Consider the following 11,557-nt stretch of genomic DNA (forward strand, 5'->3'; position numbering starts at 1 on the left):
CTCTCTGCAACTCTAGACATTTCTAAGCCCTAAACTCTCTAGTCCCACCTCCAAAAACTATGTAGGTAAGAAGAAATATTCTAAAATAACCCATCTTTCGTTGCTGATCCCTAAAGCATAAATGCAGATTTTTTTTTTCTTCTAGGGCAATCTGCAAAGGGTATAGATCAGAGCTGGGAGCACTGGTTCATCAATTCTCTCTCCTGTCCTCTTAAATATATGAAGCTGAAACTATTAGTATGAGCTAAGCTAAAATGCCAGAAGTATATAGCTAATATCCAAGCCTACATCTCCTTGGCAGAGACCCAAACCTGAAGGACAGTTAGCTCAGGCGTGAGCAATTATTTCAGCTGGAGGGCCACCTAATGAGTTTTGGGGACCTGTTGAGAGCCAAATCCATCTCTCTCCTCTCTCCCTCTCTCCAGAGCCCAGCTCAAGCTGTAGCTTAAGAGGAGCCCTGAAGTTCAGCTGTGGATCCAGATGGAGATTTCTGCCGCCCTGGGCAGGCAGCTATGGCAACTATAGGTGCAGCCAGACAATTCTGCAGCCCCGAAGTGGAACCTGTCAGAAGTGTCACACCTGACGTTTACACCTGCCCAGCGTAGCAAAAGCTCCTGCCTGGGTCCACAACTGATGCTGCTGGCAGGTTATGGGTCAGGGCTCTCGGTGGGAGCTTCCACTGCACTGGGATGGCGACAACTTCAGCTGTGGACACCACCAGCAGGTTCTACGTTGGGGTTCTTGAACCTGCTCGTGGTACCCACAGCCGACACTACTGCCCACCCAACAGTGGAAGCCCTGTCCGGGTCCACAGCTAATGCTGCCGTGTCAAGGGCTAATGCTGCTGGGTGGAAGCAATCCCACCCGCCCAGCACCATGGCGCAGCCAAAGCCACCAGCAAGCCAGATCCAATGAGTTGGTGGCCATCTAGCCACAGGCCATATTTTGCTCACCCTTAAGATAGCTGATGATCATGGATACTCCTTTTCTGTTTAAAAATCCCAAATTCTCTAATTAAAAGACCCAAATCCTCATGTTTCTGCGATTAAAATAAAATGCCACTATATATATAGGTATCAGTTGAACACAATGTTTTATTGATATATTTACAATTTTTAAGTAATTTGGAAGCCTACCTATGCCTCAATCCTTATAATAAAATAAATTTTAAAAATCTATAATTTTGCATTTGATTTTGTTTTTTTATCATTAAAAAAAAAAAAAAAAAATGAGCACTCCCCACTGGCTCCTTCGCTCACCAGAACATGGGTCCAGATGCAGCTGTCCTCCCCCACTACTTTGTGGCGCTGAGCAGCCACGATATGCTGGTGCCCTGCCCCTGTTCATGCTATTACCCCCCTCACTTCCAAGCCACAGCCCCGCCAGTTCCTCTCACTCCCAACCCATAGCTCCCTGCCCCCAGTGTGAGAGAAAGAGTTGAGCAGGGGGGGCGGGGAGGGGAGTGTACATGCCACACATGAGTGACATGATGGGGGGGCAGGAGAGATGCATGCTCCCCAAGATTTCTGCATCCACAACAGGGCTGTAGCCTGGGCTGGACCATCTCCGAGCAGCAGCTGCCTCCACAGCACAGCAGGTGGGACCAGGCACAGGAGGGAGTGCTGCATTGCCCTGGCCAACAAGGTGAGGCACAATGACTGCGGCATGGAGTTTGCCCCTGCTGCTGCTGGGCAGGCAGAGGGCACCTCACCTTGGCCATGGTAGCATGGCAATCACTCCCCTGCCAGGTCCCACCCGCTGGCCCATGGAGGCAGCTCCTGCCCAGAGCTGGCCTGGCCCAGCTGCAGCCCTGCATTCTGTTGTGGGTGCAGAAATCTTGGGGGAGCATGTGTTCCACCCCACTTCATTGGCTTAGCCCCCTGCTGCATCACCTGTGCTGCCTCCCCTCCCACCCCCCCCATAAACTTACCTGGAGAGACCTGCAGAAGCTGCTCTCCACAGCCCTGCCTGGCTGTATTGCTGGCCACATGCATGTTTGTGTGCAAAGGGGCCTTGCAGGCTGGTAAGCTGACAGCCTGCAAAGGGAAACCTATGGTTTCCCACATTTTTCTCTTTTAAAGGAGACATCCATGATTTTCTCCTTTAAAGGAGAAAACCTGCATTTTCCTCTGTTAAAAGAGAAAATCCACATTTTTCCACAGAAAATGGGAAACTGGGATCCTTGCTGATGACAGCAGAAAAGACCTGAGGGAAAGCAATGTGTAAAATTGTCCTCCTCCATAACAATCCTATTTATTGAGAGTATCTTCCCTCAGACTTTTAAATTCCTCTGTACCCTAAGAATGTCATAGATTACACACTGAGCTTAAATAGTCCAACTGACTTGGTAGAAAATATCCTCAAGTTATTTCTGTGATTCTCTAAAAGACCTACTTTTACCCTTTCCAACTCTAGCCCAGTGATTCTCAACTAGGATACCATGACACTTTGAGATGCCTTGAGATACTTTCAAGGGCATCACAGAATCATGCCCTGTTAGATGGGCAAAACATGATTCTCAAGATAAATGCAGATTTCAAAAAGTGATCCATAGTGTTAAAACATTCTAACCTGATGTAATCTTTCTGAGTTCTTTGCAATAGAAAAATTGCTCTATTATATTCCCATAGTCAAGAAATGAGTGAAACTAAGAGCTGTGGTGCCTTGATTTTAACAGAGGGTGCCTCAAGCCCAAAGCTGACTGGAGCAGGGTGCAAGGCCTGAGGCAAATCAGCCTGCGTGGGGGCCCGCCCCCGGACGCAAGAAAACCGGTGGCAGATTTGACAGCAGAGAGAGGAGAGGGGTTGCCAAGTAGCCGCACACACTGGATTCGGCAGCCAGATGTGCTCCGCCCAGCTCTGTGGGGCCCTCAAAGCACGGGTCCCGTGGTGGTCACCCCAATTCAACCATCCCTATGGACAGCCCTGCTCAAGCCTCAAAAAGGTTGAGAACCAATCCACAATGATGGGCTTCTGCCCAACATGCACATTTGATTATGTAATGCTCTGTATTTAGAAAGGATGTCCAGCAAAAGTCCTTAGCATTCTGTTCAACAATACAGGTCCCTGGAAACAATAACTTATTGTTAAAAGTAACAAAAAATGTCACTATTTTGCTTAGGACACTAAGATTGTTTCTTTAATCCTACGCAATAATTACATGCCAAAGTATGACATGCTAATTTCCATTAAAATGCCAATCAGATGTTAACTATGGTTACCTAAAATCAGTAACAGGGTTCTTTGTATATAGGATATGCATATTTACAGAATATGCTTTTTTTTAAAGTATTTTTGTGCACAGGGTATAATTATAAATTATATGCAACTTTCACATAGCAAAAGTTCTATTTCAAAGTATTTTATGACTGTATATTTGAACATGCATGCCAAATTGTTAATAATCACAATTCATTCACTATCAATTTTCAAATGTCATATATTAAGAATAAATAAATAAATAAATCTGAAAAACAGCTTACCTTCCCCATGGTAGCATTAAGTGGATATAATTGCATGACGGACTCCCAGAGAACAAAATGCCTCCTCTGGTCCAGCAGTCAGTGAAATTGTCAACTGCCCAAAAAAGGAAAATAGAAACCATTAGTCATAATTTGAAGAAAAGCATTTCATTAGTAGTACAGCAAGCACTTGTCACAGGCCAAAGTATCAAAGTAACTGGAAAATGCAAGGTGGAATAATGCTTGAAGCTAAAAAAATAGATATAACTATGACCACTGCCCTCAGCTCTACTACTTTTTGTTAAACATTGGCAGAATAGTTAAAAATGTTGAAAGTCTTTTTGTAATAAAGAGATCTATAAAATCAAGATAGGTTTTTAAAATACAATGTTTCAAGCATATATACTTGAAATCTCTGAATTTACTACCCCCACATGGTACAAACATCTTTAAATTGTTCTAGTCTGGGAAAACTAACATGATTTCCTACAAAAAGAATCAGGTGTATATAAAGCCACCAAAAAAAAAAAAAAAAAAAAAAATCAAGCAATCAATCAAATATTTCTCTACCAACCAAAGTAATGGCAGAAATATTTGAATACACCGAGACTCTCATCCACATCACTTTAGAAATAAGGACACATGAGATGCTTTACTGCAGAGCTAACTGCTAACTGTAGTTGTGCCCACTGTCTCCAACTGCTCCAAAACCAGTACTGTAAAACCTGGATTCAAAACAGGTCTGCCATATAAAACCAAAAAATTACCACCACAACTCTTGACTGCTGCAGCTCTAGATGTTTTAGTAAAATTATCTCCAATAGCAAATTCAAAACATAATTATAAGACCACAATTTAAGGGATTTATGGGAGATAAAATACACATCTCATAATTCACTGAGGTTATACGCGTAACTCCCTTTTAAAACATAACCCAGAATGTTTTAATCCACTGTTTTCTGCCTTCTAAACTATCTTCTGCTCATAAACTAAGCATTCCTTTTAAAGAAGATAAATCATTTCTCTTTTTAAAAATCTTTCATCTTTATTTGGAAGCAGCAATCATCTACAGTATTTATTAGTTTAAGAAGATGCAAGAGTGTTATAGGCCATATAGGCCATTTGTGATATCAATTAATTCTTCCATATAGAGCAACTCTTGGTTCCCCCTCCAAGAAAGTACTTAAACATGCATTTAACTTCAAGCACATGGTATATTTACTACAGAAAACAAATTCTTTAAATGACAACTAAAAACAGCCCGTTTCAGCTGGGATTTAATTTACAACAAGGTCAATGTAGTCTAGTGGTCAAAAATAGCTTCAAGTAAGCTTCAAGTTGAACTGCACTAATTCACTGAACTTAAACAAGTCAGTCTCACCCTTCCTCAGTTTTCCCTCAAAACAGTTTAATACTCGCCTACTTTACTGTAGTATTTTAAGGCTCAGTTAATTACTGTGTACTGAATTCATGACCTCAAATTAAGATGCCACAAAGAGATTCTTTTACATAATTCAAAAAGTAAATTAAAGTCTTTGTGCCAAATTATTTTGCTAAAAAAATGTGTTTTCTCATTCGTAAACCTTTGAGAATGCCATTCATAATGTTTAGTTTGCAGAATGAGAAAAAAGGATACATGTTAGAGAGTAATGTCATTCTTAATCACATCTCTGATTAAATGAACACATTTAGTAGTCATTTTACAAATTAATACAAGACTTCCTTATAAAAAAAATATTTTCTTTAAACAGGTTTAAGTAGATCTACATCCCCCAACTTTAGTACATAAATATAAAATGTTTTTAAGGATCAGGGGAGAAAACTAAACACTATTAAACTGAATGCCCTTTAAAATGATTTAAGGTAGAGAGGAAATTATTGTAAACATTCTCAAAATTCTGAGATATTCCTGTTGTCATGCCAAAGAAAACAAAACCAATAGCTATCTCCAAGATAAATTCAATCTAAAAATTAAAAAACTTAATGCAGATCAAAGAGAAAACCAGGTAATTTACCTGTAATCAGAGTTCACAATTTATTTTCTTATATACCACATGCCCCAAAATAAAACGTTCACCTTGCTTTTGGGAAGGCAGAATGAAGAAAAAAAGATCTTTCCAGAGGTATAACTAATAGAGAGGGGACAGACTCAATCTTCAGCTGACTTACCCTGTGTTTCCTGCTTAACTAAACCTGAAACCCTGGCTGCTGCTGAAGACTGGGTCCCACTGAGGGAATCCATGAGTCTGAAAAGAGCTAAAGAGTCTCCAAAATCATCAAAAGAGAAAGACTATCTCGATTAGTGGATCAAGACGACCACTGAAAAGGATACATGATCATTAACAGCTGTGGAGTGAAGAACAATGAGCTATTAAGTCAACTGACTCTTTCAGTTCCCTGAACAGTAATGTCATTGCTACTCATTGTGGTAAATAACCTATTTTTCCCCTTCAATTAACTGTCTTCAAACACATTCTCACTCAGATTCCAAAGCAGTACCTACATATATGTGGAGGTGTCTCTTAAAGTTTCCTAAACAAATGTGTATTGCAGGACCACTCTGCCAGATGTAGCATCTGGGACCTGCAGGGGACGATGCCGCTCCACGCAAGACAGAGACTGGGAGGAGAGACAACACCAGGAGGAAAAAACGCCAGGTCCTAGTCATCGGGGACTCCCTGCTGCGAGGGCTGGAAGGTCCGATCTGCAGGCCCGACCCCATGTCACGGCAGGTCTGCGTCATGCCTGGGGCTCGGGTCAGGGACATCACGGAGAGGATCCCGGGCTGCATCCGGCCTGCAGACCGGTACCCCATGGTTGTCGTCCATGTGGGTACAAACGACGCGGCAAGAGGCAACCCTGACCGTATTATGAGGGACTTCGAGGCTCTGGGGACCAGGCTGAAGGAGACGGGGGCGCAGGTGGTTTTTTCCTCTCTCCTTCCGGTGAGGGGGCGGGGACAGAGGCATGGGACCTGCATTGGTGAGGTCAACCAGCGCTTACGCAGCTGGTGCCGCCGGGCAGGCCTTGGGTTCCTTGACAACGACCCATGCTTTCGGGAGGGGGGATTGCTGGGGCGGGATGGGCTTCATCTCTCCCCTAATGGCAAGCGTATCTTCTCTTCCAGGTTGGCTGATCTCGTACGGCGAGCTTTAAACTAGACTCGCCGGGGGAGGGGGCTGCAGGAAGACGAGGAGACGCCATCAGGGCAAGGGGTGCAAAGGTAAGTAATGGGGGTCTTGCCATCAGGGCAAGGGGTGCAAAGGTAAGTAATGGGGGTCTTGCCATCAGGGCAAGGGGTGCAAAGGTAAGTAATGGGGGTCTTGCCATCAGGGCAAGGGGTGCAAAGGTAAGTAATGGGGGTCTTGCCATCAGGGCAAGGGGTGCAAAGGTAAGTAATGGGGGTCTTGCCATCAGGGCAAGGGGTGCAAAGGTAAGTAACAGGGGTCCTGATGGTCTGGCTAATCAGGGGGTGGGGGGGCACACAGTCTTGCAAGGCCTTAAATGCCTGTACACCAATGCTCGTAGCATGGGGAACAAACAGGAGGAACTCGCCCTCAGAATAGCTAGTTCAAATCCAGATGTCGTAGGGTTAACAGAGACATGGTGGGACTCATCCCATGACTGGGCAGTTAACATTAGGGGCTATAGGCTGTACAGGCGGGATAGAGAAGGCAGAAAAGGCGGGGGGCATTCAGTACAAGTTGGAGGAGCCCTGAGACACCTCTGTTTCTTTGGATTAGTGGCAAGAAAAGGGGTGGGCGGAGACAAGTGAACTCCAGTATGTCCCTGGGACTGGGAGTTGTACTAAGCAAAGCTTGGCTAGACCCATGTGTTAGCTGAGCTAGAGGCTTAGGCTTACTTAAGATGGTAGGAAGGGCTTAGTGTCTGAAAGTCCCCTAAGTTCAGAAAAGAGCTGAACTACTGAATTAAGCAGTATTGGACACCATCCCATAAGGATAAGAACAGACTGAGGACACTCAGGACATCTTTCTTGATGAGGTCAAGATGGGTTGGTACCAGCCTCCAAAGGGCAGTTTTCTGCACCTTCACAGCATCAGTGTAATCGATCAGCAAGACTGTGGTTTTGGGCAGTGGCATAAGTCGGGCAGAGCAAACATGGCAACCAGCCTGGGCGCTGACTTGGGGTGGGATGGGTGGGACAGGGGAAGGACAAGCAAAAAAAGTGGTTGTTGACAGCTATGTGATTGCAATTGTAAACTGCAGCAGCAACTGGAAGTCACTGCTGCCCCTGTGTACCGGGCACCTGGCTAGGTCCCTATGCTGCTGGTTTTGACACTTGGTAAAGTCCTTCTGTAACCCAAAACTAGTATAAGAATGGAGCTATAGTGGCTGTTGACTCACTGTGTATCTCGCGCAGACTTGTAATCAACCTAAACTAGTGATTAGTGAAAAGATGCCTAGCAAGCTAAGTTTATGCCTCTTCTCTGTTACCGTGTGTGCTTAGCACTGCTACAGGTATCATTAAAGCTCTCCCTGAGTAGCACCAAGGGCCTAGAATGGTATAAACTCAAGTATATGCTCTGAGAACCTAATCAGCATGTGCATGCTGGTTTTGTCATTTGGATATTTGCATTGTAGGTATTTGCACAAGTGAATATTAAATTTGGTGGCATCACTTCTATAAGTTTGGTCAGACTTTCAGGTAACTACATGTAACCACATATAAAAAGTTACTTGTATGTAGTATACTATAGTTACTTTTTCTTCCTGTACATTACCTCTTCACTTAAAGCCATGTTCCTTATTCTGGCATGCCTGTGGGTATCAGGGGGGGGGGTGGGACTTTATGTCAAGGAGCACTACACATCCTCTGCCAGCAGTATGGGGTCAGGGGAAGGGCGAGCTGAAGTGCTCTGGGTCAAGATCCAGGGGGGGCAAGGCGAGAGGGATTTGACGGTGGGGGTCTATTACAGACCCCCCAATCAGGAGGAGGAGCTGGACAGGGAATTTTCAGGCCAGCTTGCGGAGACACTAAAAGCAAGGGATGTAGTTGTCATGGGCGATTTTAATTACCCGGACATCTGCTGGGAGGAGCAGTCAGCCGGGACGGACCGCTCCAGGAGGTTCTTGGCCGAGTTGCAGGACCTCCACTTGATTCAGGAGGTGCACAGTCCCACCAGAGGAGATGCTCTGCTGGACCTGGTCCTGGCCGCAGGCGACGACCTGGTAAGAGGCCTCCAGGTTCTTGACCACCTGGGCAATAGTGATCATCGCGTGCTGGAATTCACCATCCAGCGTAGAGTGTCAAGGGCCCGCAGCAAGGTGGTGGCCCTAGACTTCAGGAGGGCCAACTTCAGTGAGATGAGGAGATTAGTGGGAGAGGAACTGGGGTCCTTGAGGGCAGAGGAACTCAGCGTCCAAGAGGAGTGGTCGTTCCTTAAGGAAACGATACTCGGGGCCCAAGGGGTGTCCATCCCGACAAGAAGCAAGGCGGGCAGGAGTGTCCAAAAGCCCCCCTGGCTCACCAAGGGTGTCCGGGAATGCCTGCTTGCCAAAAGGGTGGCGTACGCCCGGTGGAAGGGGGGTGTAATCTCCAAAGAGGAGTATACCTCCTCTGCTCGGGCCTGCAGGCGGGCTGTTAGGAAGGCCAAGGCGGAGATAGAGCTCGGATTAGCGTCCAGGATTAAGGATAACAAAAAGTCCTTTTTCAAATATATTGGGAGGATGAAGAAGGCGCCGGGTAATGTGGGGCCCCTGCAGGATATGCGGGGCAATCTGGTGGTTGCGTCAGAGGATAAAGCGGACCTCTTTAACCAATTCTTCACCTCCGTTTTCTTGTGCAGGGACCGGGACTTCCCTGCTGTGATAGAAGCCGGACGCGAGGGGATCGCCTTCAGACCTCAGGTTGGGGAGGACCGGGTTAGAGAGCTTCTGGAGGGGCTGGACGCGTTCAAGTCAGCGGGTCCGGATGCTCTCCACCCCAGGGTGCTGAGGGAGCTGGCTGGGGTTATTGCAGGGCCCCTGGCACGGCTCTACGAGCGATCGTGGTGCTTGGGCCAGGTGCCAGACGATTGGAAGGTAGCTAATGTGGTCCCCATCTTCAAAAAAGGGAAAAGGGAGGACCCGGGCAATTATAGGCCCGTCAGTCTTACCTCAATCCTGGGGAAGCTCTTTGAGAAGATCATCAAGGAGCACATTTGTGATGGGCCGGCATCCGAGATGATGCTCAGGGGCAATCAGCATGGATTTATTAGGGGGAGATCATGTCAGACCAACCTGATTGCCTTTTATGATCAGGTCACAAAGGCCATGGATGCAGGTGTCGCGGTGGATGTAGTCTTTCTGGACTTCAGCAAGGCCTTTGACACCGTCTCTCACCCCATCCTAATTAGTAAACTAGGCGACTGTGGCATAGATGCCTACACGGTCAGATGGATTGCAGATTGGCTGAAGGGTCGCACTCAGAGGGTGGTGGTGGATGGATCATATTCGACTTGGGGGGAGGTGGGTAGTGGAGTCCCCCAGGGCTCGGTCCTGGGGCCTGCGCTGTTCAATTTCTTCATCAGCGATCTTGATGTTGGGGTGGAGAGCAACCTGTTTAAATTCGCTGATGACACCAAAATTTGGGGGGAGGTGAGCACGCTAGCAGGGAGAGAGAGATTGCAGAAGGATCTGGATAGGTTACAGGGGTGGGCAGACAGGAACAGGATGCGTTTCAATACGGACAAGTGCAGGGTGCTGCACTTGGGTAGTAGGAACCAGCAGCACACTTATAAGATGGGGAGCTCCCTACTTGAGAGCACGGAGGCGGAAAGGGATCTTGGTGTCATTATTGACTCCAAGATGAACATGGGCCGACAATGCGAGGTCATGGTTGGCAGGGCTAACCGGACCTTGTCGTGCATCCACAGGTGCATCTCGAGTAGAGCCAGGGAGGTGATCCTCCCCCTCTATGCGACGCTGGTCAGGCCGCAGCTGGAGTATTGTGTCCAGTTCTGTGCGCCCCATTTCAGGAGGGATGTGGACAACATGGAGAGGGTCCAGAGGAGGGCCACCCGCATGATCCGGGGACAACAGGGCAGACCCTACAGTGAGAGACTGCGGGACTTGAACCTATTCAGCCTCCACAAGAGAAGGCTGAGGGGGGACCTGGTGACCGTCTATAAACTCACTAGGGGGAACCAGAAGGGTTTGGGGGAGACGCTGTTTCCCCTAGCCCCCGCTGGCATAACAAGGAGTAATGGGCACAAGTTGATGGAGAGGAGGTACAGATTGGACATCCGAAAAAACTACTTCACAGTTAGGGCGGCTAGGAGCTGGAACCAACTTCCAAGGGAGGTGGTGCTGGCCCCTACCCTGGGGATCTTTAAGAAGAGGCTGGATACTTACCTGGCTGGACTCATTTGAGTCCCGTTTTTGTTTTTAGGGTGAGTGGTTTTGTTTGTGTTTTTGGGTTGTTCTCCCGCCCTGGCGGGGGGTCGGGCTAGAAGATCTATTAGGTCCCTTCCGACCCTGAAACTATGAAACTATGAAACTATCTCTCCTCAAGGCATCCACAATAGCATATCATTTAATAAAGCTGTGCAGCAAGCTCCAGGCACCTTACAGACATTACCTATAATAAAACAGCATGGAGAATCTATGGAAGTGGCTTAGCAGAAGGCGTCTCATAACGCAGTATTACATAAGCCAATGAGTTCAAACAACTGTCCTGTCAGGACTAAGTTCAGCTGCTTCTGAAAGACTAGTTCCCTTGCACGTGGAAACATCTAAGTTGACCCTTAAATCAGGGGCATGCAAGGAAGAAAATACAGACTGGCCCTCAATGGGTCAGTAGTGAGACAAAATGGCCCTGAGATGAACCCTAACAGAGCTTCTAGACCAGGGGTGTCCAACCTATTTTGAATGTGGGGCCGGATCACAAACTTTTTATCACCCAGTAGGCCAGTGAGCCATATTCAAAGATGTCACAGGAAGTGGTATCATATCAGGAAGTGATGTCACATGTCCTTTGACACCAATGAAGCTGCAGGGGCTGACATGGTGCTGGTTAACATGGCATGCATGCCCAGGTTGACATGGTGCTGCAGGAGCCACCTGGGCAGAACTGGGTCGGCACCAGCCAGGAGAAGC

The 11,557-nt window shown here is 46.9% G+C and overlaps 1 protein-coding gene across 3 annotated transcripts in view; it reads right to left on the reverse strand.

Annotated features, from left to right (window-relative positions):
• Window positions 1–11,557, reverse strand: part of FUT8 (fucosyltransferase 8) — a 300,428-nt gene that overhangs the window by 213,615 nt on the left and 75,256 nt on the right. For all 3 annotated transcript variants that reach the window (XM_006021405.2, XM_025201353.1, XM_025201356.1), the window contains one exon: window positions 3,482–3,575. The gene's annotated coding sequence lies outside the window, so the exon portion shown is untranslated. The remainder of the gene's footprint in view (window positions 1–3,481; window positions 3,576–11,557) is intronic.

This window comes from Alligator sinensis, unplaced genomic scaffold (assembly GCF_000455745.1).
Source record: "Alligator sinensis unplaced genomic scaffold, ASM45574v1 scaffold768_5, whole genome shotgun sequence".
In the NCBI taxonomy this organism is placed as follows: domain Eukaryota; kingdom Metazoa; phylum Chordata; order Crocodylia; family Alligatoridae; genus Alligator; species Alligator sinensis.